The sequence below is a fragment of the Poecilia latipinna genome, unplaced genomic scaffold, assembly GCF_001443285.1.
Source record: "Poecilia latipinna isolate Pla-1442-1.1 unplaced genomic scaffold, P_latipinna-1.0 Scaffold2135, whole genome shotgun sequence".
NCBI lineage: Eukaryota > Metazoa > Chordata > Actinopteri > Cyprinodontiformes > Poeciliidae > Poecilia > Poecilia latipinna.
Window position 1 is genome coordinate 27,549 of NW_015114751.1, and position 9,931 is coordinate 37,479.

A 9,931-nucleotide genomic window follows, 5' to 3' on the forward strand; every position below is an offset into this window, starting at 1 on the left:
ACTGAAGTTTGTTTAACTTTTTGAGAGATACAGCCAACCCCCAATGCCCAGATTTACAACTTATTGTCCGTTATTTAAACGCCTAGCCAGGAACATTTTTTGAGAAACTGTCAGCATGAAGAATTATATTTATCTTGCATAATCGTAGCTGATTGTACATCTCTGCTGTATAGATGGAACGGTGCGCATATTTGAAAAAATACACACTATAATCCAGTATATAAGCAGCAAACAACAATGAAACACATTACAGTTCACTCCAAAGTGGAAAGATGAATTTTACTCAGCACAGTGCAATTCAATATGGTGCAATAACATGAAGGATATGAAATATGCCCAAACTTTGCAAGTCATCCGTGAGAATTATAATGCACTTCTATACTGTTGGCTGTTGAAAGTTAATACATGTCATGATTTTAATGGTCACTAAGTTAGCTTAGCAATTGCTGGATTTTAATTCCAGCAGCTGTAAAATGCTTCATAGCATTACCACATCAGTTTATTAAACTTTCCTTTTGTAAAGAAAATAAAACTGCTTTTGTCAGACCTATTTTAGAGGTCAAGGGTTATGCCAACAGTATTTCCAGTGATAATTAAAATGTAGTCACAGACGTCAACTAGAACAGCTATGGTGTGCTAGCTGTAATGGATTTGGCATCCTAAAAAAAAAAAAAAAAAAAAGTAGATTTGTAATTTGTTTTTTTCCTGAGAAGTACTGTGGCTACTGTTGAAGGGGAGCTTTTATCGAAACATATCAGGAAGCTGTATTACAAGCTAACATGCGTTTTTGTGTGGATGTGTGTGTGAGAGAGAGTGAGTGAGCCTGGACTTTGAGTTAAATCAAAGCTGCTGCTGTAGCTGCTACTCAAATCCCCTGTTGGTGAAAACTAAGTTTGTCCGGGAGCGAAGAGAGGCTGGTGAATTATTAATGCCTGCTGAAGCTTCACTCACGGTGAACCAGCAGACCACTGAGACACCACTGCTCCGAGACGCATGCTGAGAGGCCAGTGCAGTGCTGTGCCCACAGCGTCCCTTTCTCACAATCACTACACATGAAGAATTTCGACTGCTCATGCTGAGTAAAGCTGGTGGATTCCGGTGCTGGTGAATGCAGCAATCTTTCAAGCATCTATCTGCAGGCTACTCTGGTCACACCACACTAATGCTGATTTATTTATTTTTTCTTCACTTGTATATCAGTTGGTAGGAACAACTAGTAAGCTGAGGCCTACTTCAGAGGAAAATAAGTTTATAAATTACTATTATACACGCTGTATTAATGTTATTCTAAAATATTAAGATTATAATTGGGATAAAACAAATGTAGACATAGTCTTGTAACATAGTCCATTAGTAGATATACATTAAAATCAGATGTTTTGCATATGCTGTGTTAGATCAGCTAGGAATTAGCATAATGTTGGCTAAAGGCCACTATGATTTGGAGACCTTTTATTACTTTGATTAAACTCATCAGTTTACACACAATGATTACTGTACCTTTAAATAATATGATGTCATGGCTTTTACATTTCTGAATGAGTTGATTTAAAAGATTTGAATCTATTTGAATCCCACCTGTAAATGTCTCTTAGGACAATGGCTCAAAGACACTGATTCCTAGTGTTGCAACATGGGGGAAAAATGGCCAAGTTATAAAGAATATTGTGAACCACCAGAAGTCTGACTCATACTTTAGTACAATTTTCAGATTCCTAAATGTTCCACATTCGTCTGCAGTGTCCATGAAAACTTTTGAGCTACTTTCACCAAATTAGTCAATTGTCTCAGGCAGGATATTTTCTTTATTTTTAATTTTTAAATGTTTTGTCAGACAGGGAAGTGGGTTGAAGCGGGACTTGAACCTGTGACATCAAGGGCTTAAACGATTACAGGTCCAAGATGCAATAAACAATCAGGTCTGCAGAGAGATCACTGGGGCTCACCTTCACTCCATCCAGGAGTTCACATCGTGCAGACCCCACACATCCATGACACACTGTTCAGTCTGTTACCTTTTGGTGCTACAGAGCACTATTTGCGAAAACCTGCCACCAAATACAGTTTCTTTCCCCAGATTCTCTCTGAACACAGTGAAGACCTGCATACAGAGCAGTCAGCTTCTCTGCAGTGAAACAAAATAATTTAATATGTGCACTACAACAGCTTGCATTTATATATATATATATATATATATATATATGGCTGTACCTAACCATATATGTACACACATTTTCCTTGTATCCTTTATTTCCTCTAAAGTTTATATATTTATACTTAATGTCTGTTTCCTCAGCATGAAGTCAAATTCATTATTTGAGTCTTTGCCAGTACAGATGATTCTATATCTGCATCTCTTCTTCATGGCACTGATGGTTATGTTTGAGACTAGACACATCGTTGCTAACGTTAATGTGTTTTTATACATCTGCTTTTTCGTCACGCTGATTTCTTATTTTTTTCCTACCATAACATTAAGAGAACAGGACCTTTTGCACTAGAAGCTTGTGGGTGGACTGAGTATTTGCGTTCAGTGTTTTAGTACAGTTATCCACTTGAGAAATGGTGAGAACAGAGAGAAATAAAGCTACAATTATTGTGCCTTGCGGTTTAATTAAGTACCTCAAACAGAGCCAGCAGTGTTGGTCTTCTGCAGGAACAGAGTCATTTGTGCCTCCTAAATGAGCTGATGACCAGCTGATTCCTTTAAGTGCCATCTTCATACCCATTTAGATAATAAAGTGGTCTTCTCCAACACTTGGCACTATACATCTACTCCTCGCCTGCTTACTGCCCACTGCTGCATTGCAGAGTGGAGGCATTCACCCATTCTGAGATTCATAAATTAACCCTTTCATACATAGAAAGCACTGAAATGAATAGTTTTAAGTGTGTATGCGTGTTTCACAGCATGGATTGCTACCTATTGGAAAACTACTGCAAGTTCACAAAAGCTGTCTTCATAGGTAAAGAATTAACAGAAATGCATTGTGAAAAACTTAATTTTCCTGGAGATGAGTGCAGTGAAATCCAGTGTCTTGTGTTATAACTGAGTACTTTTCTGAGGCCACCCTCATGTTTTGTTTTCTAATAATGAAACGATATAGGAGTTAATCCATAATAGCTGAAATTATTCAGACAACAAGGGGTGATGGTGCAGAGCTCATTTTGTTTTTTATTTTTATTTTTTACATGTCCCAAACATTTGAACATAACTGTGATCAAATGGAGTAAAGGTACATTTCAAAAATCCTAATATTTGGTTATCATTATCTGTAAGCCATAATCATGAAAATACATCAAAAGCTTGAAATATTTAAGTGTTTAATGCACCTTACTCTTGACTTACTCTTTTTGAAACAAGTGACAAATAATTAACTTAATCATGACATAATTTTTGAGATATATCTTTAGGCTACAGTGTTGAATATGCAGAAAGATGATATTGGAACTGAAGTTTTGTCATCTGGGAGATCATCCTTTTTTATTTTTGACTTTTGATTTCTCAAAGCTTAAAGAGAGCTTTGAGCCTGCGTTAATGTGGGAACTTATTTGTGTTAACAGCAATATCAGTATATTTATATCATTAAATCCTTATCTCAAGGTCTGATTTCATTGGACCTGATTGGACATATTAAAAAAACGTACAAAAAAAATGCATGTAGGCAGTTAAAAAGATACGAAAGAATAACCCTGACGTTAAAATTCATCCATGCACAAGCTACAACACCTGATTCTTTTGGCTAGTTTCTAATAAAAGATTGATTCATACCTGTGATGGTATTAGTCACACTGCAATAAAACATTATCCAAATTTATTCCAACAGTCTGAACCTCAGAGGACTTGTCGTGTTGTCCCCTGTGATAAATGCCAACAATCTGCTGTTCTAGAGAGGTTTAAATAAATGCGTTCCATTATTTGCAAAAGCTGCTCCATCCAGGTATAGCATACAGTAATTGCGCGAGTCTTTCATGGTCCACAGTTTCTATCTGCCTTTGCCATTTGGTATCATTTTCTCGCCGTGACAGATTGCAGCTTATCTATTCTTTTAAGCTGGTGGCAAGTTGCAGCGCTATCTGCCGTGTGAGGCCGCCTCCATTGACGGCTGCTAGTCAAGCTGGCATTCATTATCAAGCAGGTAATAACACAGAGCACTGGGCCTAACTCGAGCGGCAGTGGGCTCATTAATACAAACAGGACCCTAAACCCAAACTCAATTTACTTGAAAGCCTCTTTGGAGTTGGGAGTTCAGTGAAGAGTCTTTGTGTGTGTGTGTGTGCGCGTGTGCATGCATGAATATCCATCTGTGTGTCCAAGAAAGGTATTAATCATCCCTCTCCCACAGCCCGACACAAATACACAAACAGTGCAGAGTGTGCATGTGCATCACAAAGCTCCAATTATATAGCTGATCAGTGGTGTATGTTTAAGTAGTCACTCACCTCTTTCCTCTCCCCATCCTCACTCATATCTCTGTCATTAATGAGTCCAATTAGCACATGCAAATATTTATTTCCAGCTAACAGTTGTGATTTATCACACTGTTCTGTCTTTAAAACAAACGGTGTTTGTAATTTGTGTATTTTGTGCACGCACATACATGTTTGCGCGTCCCCTTGCTTTGTTTGCAAAGACACATTCACTCATTAGGCCCTCCTGGTGCGTTAGATCATCAGCAGCACAAGTTGAGGAATCAAAAGACGGCGTAAAGAGGAGAAAAAAGAACATAACAAATTCATCACTGGAATATTCAACTGCTCACATACACCCTCCCCATGTAACAGTCATTGATTTAGGGTGTGCGACTGTAATGGGTACCACTCCACTATCGTCAGATTAATGACACCCAGACATTGCAGAAGGCACCGAGAAGAGGGGGAGGAAGGAGGAGATTAAATAGAGGGAAACAGAGATGCTCTTTTGGGGAGTTATTGCTGAGAGGTACTTAAATCTGCTGCACATAGCATTTTAAAATATCAATAAATCACAGAGAAATGTGTTATGACACCTTGGTAGAATTGAAGTAAACAAATGGTCGCTGTTGTAAATGCTTGTTTCTCAAAATAAGAGCAGATTTTCTTTGAATAATTTCATTTCTTTCTTTTCTATGCAAGTTCTGCTGTAAATCTCCCTTTATCTGCAAAACCTGAGTTGATTCTGCACGAGGAATTCGGTGCATTAGGCATGTGCTGATATGAGATTCTCTCAGCAAGATAACCTGGAGTAAAACACCATGATTTCAGTGTTAACACAGATTACATACTATGATGACTGAAAAAGAGAAGCAACATTTGAGTTGCTCTGTTTAATTTTTTCTGTATCAAACTCGCACTTTACATTCAATTAAACATTTTCTTTTGGAGGTTATAATAAAACTAAACTTAATTTCAGCTATAAGAGCCAGCAGATTGCTTTAAAAATGTACCATTGTTTCTTTTAATAGATGTACAGAGTGGTAAAAGAAAATATAATTTACGGGATAAACGTGTTTTATTTAATTTTTTTTACTAAACATACATATTTTGCAGAATTGTATCCCTTTAGCTGCTCTTTTACAGAGAAACAGAGTCTAATGAGCTGCTTAGCAGGGATGTCACTCCCACCTCTTGAGTTGCAGTTTCAAAACAGCATTACTGTTCAGTGATGGGTGACACTCCTTAAGTTTCCACAACATGACTTTCTTTACAGGCAGCTTTGTCTTGTTTGTAAGGATAGGAACTAGCAGTTTTCAGCAACATGTGAGGGAGGGGCAGTGCCATTACTTTATGCTGCATCCAGGCAGAATAAATCAACCTTGCTCTTTGGCTGGCCTCTGAAAATAGGAGTTCAACACAAAGACGTTACACATTTTAGCAGTTTTAAACCTTTTCAGACCATGGTATTCCTAGATGTCGGGTATCGCCTATTTGCATGACATTACCAAGTACAAAATATACAAAAAGTTCTGTTCAGGATTTTGGACATATTTGTTTGTACACAACATAATGAACTCCTGATTTCTTAAGTTGCACTTCACGTCTAACCTTTAGGGATCTTGTTTTTACTTTTACAAGTCAAAAAGGTCATTAGGCTTTGAGAGACCTAATATTTTTTTAGACTATGCTGATTGTGTTTCAGTTGACTGTTGGCCCTCTTTATAAATTAAATGTGTTACTTGTTTAATAATATACTCCCCAAAACATGATGAATTTACGTCTGTTACCTTTCTGCAGCATTATAAAACAGTAATCTGGTTAGCTCCTTAGACCTTGTAACAAATCGGTCCCACTTTCAATGCCACTGCGGTCACTTTATCTGGTGCAGGCACAGACGGCAGCCGTGGTTTAATTTGCCTTTTGATAAGCTTTGATCAAAGAGTGAGGTTTTTTTACTTGCCTAATATTGACGAGCTCCTCTTGTACCACCAAAAAAGCTCTGATCTATCCAGGCATTGAGGTGTTGTAAGTGACCTGGTAATGTGTTGGTGACAAAACCTCTTAGCCCTTGAATAAGTGAGTGGGGTCTCTGTAGATTTACTTTGACTCCCACAGATCCCATAGCAACCCGGCAGATTTGTATCAGGGAAGTTTGGAGGTCATGTTAACACGTCTTTGTTCTTTGAGCTGTTAAACAGTTTTTGCAGAGTTAGCTGATGTTTAGAAAGGAGAGAGCTTAGGTCAGGGTGGTGAAATGATCTGTGATTGGTGAGCAGAAATGATGACACAATAATTAACTTCTGCATTAAAGTTGAACTGAATCAAAAGACGTTCTTCCACTACAACCCTGTGGTGAAATGTGCAGTGAAGACAATTTTCCTTGTCTTTGGTCAAACAGGTGAAGATGATCAAACCACAGCGTTGCTTGGTCTTGAGAAAGGAAACGGACAGCTCTCTAGTCTGACAGCCTTCTAAAATGGTGGATATATATGGGATTTCCAAAAGCTGCCAGTGAAACCAATTCCAGCATTGTCTGTCAGAAGTTGAAAGCTTAAAAGGATAATGAAGAGCATCTTTTTTTGTACTCCATTTAGCCTTCCTGTTATCCGTTAAGTCTCACTCTGTGTCTGCTTGAAGAACTGCAGACATGCCTCAAAATGTCAGAGAATATTTTATGCTTAAAATTCAAATCGGAGGAAATGCAGAGATGCAAAAAGGTATTCAAACATCCAAGAAGCAAAATGACTCATTGCTTTTTCATAATTTTAATATTTTATTGCTTAACCCTAAGCAGGGAAAATGAATCACATTTAGTCTAATAACGTAACATGCTTAGTAGTTAATGGGAAAACACTAATTTACTAAGTGTTAGGAAAAATGGTAAACTTCCTCTGTTTTTGTCTGTAGACGTAAAAGCGCATTGGTCTGCATGGAGAATCGCATGAAATGCATGTTATTTGAGCTGCACTTTAATTCTCACTGAAATCAAAGACAGAGTCAGATCATAAGATCGACTCTGAACAGGTTTGACAAAGCAGATAAGGTGTAGACATTAACATGTCCTTAAATAGCAATTCAAACATGTGCGTAATTGTGGAACAATTGCAGTTTTGGCATTGCTGGAGGACATCGCCAATGGAAGGATTCAGAGGGAGCGTGTGCTTAGAGATCAGACTGATCAGACGGGCACATGATGAAGAATCACTGATTAGCCTTCAGATTGCCCAGAGCGATCCTGGAGCAGGAAATTGCCCCAGCATTACTGAGGGACACCAGACAGAGCCGTGTGTTACTGCTGCTGGTTCAGGTTCTTACATTTTAGCGGCAAATAGCTGACAGGTGGACAATCTGACAGTCATCTCTCAGCCGAGCCATGGCAGCCGTATGTGTCAGCCTCATCCGGATGTTTTGTAGGTATAAAAGTTTCCCCAATGCTGTGGCTGAACAGGCAGAAATTAAATTGCAATTGGAAACAATGAGCCGATTTTGTAATGTGATTGGATCCGTCCACTGCACTCGTATAAAGGCACCATCTGTTTATGAATGTGGCTTTGTGCTTAGATAGCATTTCCATTATGTAAATGTGCAACTTGAATGCAAGGTACAAACGCGCCTAAAAAATGTAGCAACACGTTGGCCTGGTTCAACATGCGATTTCTTCATAGTGCGGCTCAACAGATTTCCCCTCTGACTACAAAGGCCTACCTGGTATGCTGTCTGTTTTTCAATCCCAGCTGAAAACAGAGACTCGCCTGTTCAATCATTTTCACTTTGATTATTCTACTCTATAAAAGCGGTTCTCAAATCCAGGCCTCCAGGGCCAGTGTCCTGCAACTTTTATGTGTGTTCCTGACCCAACACACCTGAATCAAATGACTGAGTTACCTCCTCGGTATGCAGTCAAGTTTTCTAAAGTCTTGCTAATCACCTCATTATTTGACTTGGATGTGTTGATGCAGAGACTCATCCAAGACCTGCAGAGACATTGACCCTCGAGGACTGGGTTTGAGGATCCATTCTCTATCGGTTTTCTTTTCTATTCTTAATTCTTTTGCTGTCATTTTTTGTAAGGTTTTTTTCCTTTTAAAAAATTTATTGCCATTACCAGCCTATTATTGGAAAGCAGAGACATTGCCATGGTTATTTGGACATGTGGTGGAAGCCGTCCAGGACAGCTGCGCTCTAGTTCACATATATTGCGGCTGTATGAAGGAAAGGTGTGCAGTCACATGAGTGTGCAGAGTTTTATGCATCTAAACTTTGTGCGCTGTGCAGACCGGTCTGTTATCACTCTGGGCTGATCAAGTTAAGTTTTCTGGTTCTGGTCAGCAGCTGATTTCTTCACCTCTACTTCAGAATTATAAATGAAGACACCTGTCAATAAGCCTACGATCGGTAAAAAAAAGCAAAAACACACATGTAGTGACTATAGTCGGACAAAGGCATAAATTAATTTCAACTCAAGTCCTTAACCAGTAAGCTGCTGATTTGTCTTATTTTGTCAAAATGCCTGAGTTTAAATAATCCTTTGAGTAATAATATACTTCACACATCTGATTATTCCTTCATTGGGCAGGTTCCACAAATAGGACTTGTTTTGTTGACATTACATTAAACAAACAGATAATAAAGTAATTTTTTCTTATACATTTTTCTACTTAGGTATGTTTCTATATGTTGTACTTTTACTGTAATTTTTTTGTATTTTATTTGTTGCTGTGGAATAGGGCTGTGTAATTTTATTGATTCTACGATATTTATCAATAGTTTTTTTTCCTCTAAAAGTATTTTTTTTAATCCGCCAGTATTGATACATTAAATCCTACTTTGAGTTTTATGTAAAATCCACATGTATTAAATGACAGCTATCACATGACATTTTTTACCCAGTGGCACATTTATATTAAAAATGACATGTAATGAAACAACCAGTTGGAATTAATTAAATAATGAAATTAAATAGATAAATTACATTATCTAAAATAAGTGGTTATGTAGAAATGCACAAAGCCACACAATTAGCTTTTAAATAAAGCAAATGTATAACAAAAACATTTGTTACGAGTTCAGAAAATCTTAATGTATTGAATCATGTCGTTTGCTGAATATTGTGAGCAGAATATCTCATATCGTATTGTATCGTGAGATTGGTGTATCGCTACAGCCCTACTGTGGAAGCCTCTCCAAAGAAAAGTAGACTCATGAAACGGTCTTCTTTAGAATAATTCTTAATCATTGGCATTGCAGTATTTCACATTATCCACTTTCTCACCCATCTGAACCCCCTCCCTCACCTCCACTGGTCTACTCCCCCCCATCTCTTCTTTTCCTGTCGCACAGCAACCATTCGTAATTAATGAGCTTTTACAGTTCGATCTGATCTTCCTCGGGGTTGGACACGTCTGATGAGCCAAATGGAATATTCACAAGGACCAGGCCTTCGCTCCTTAGCACTGCCTGGAAATATAATGAGCGGCAAATGAATACACCCGCATACATATAGATGCGTGAAGCC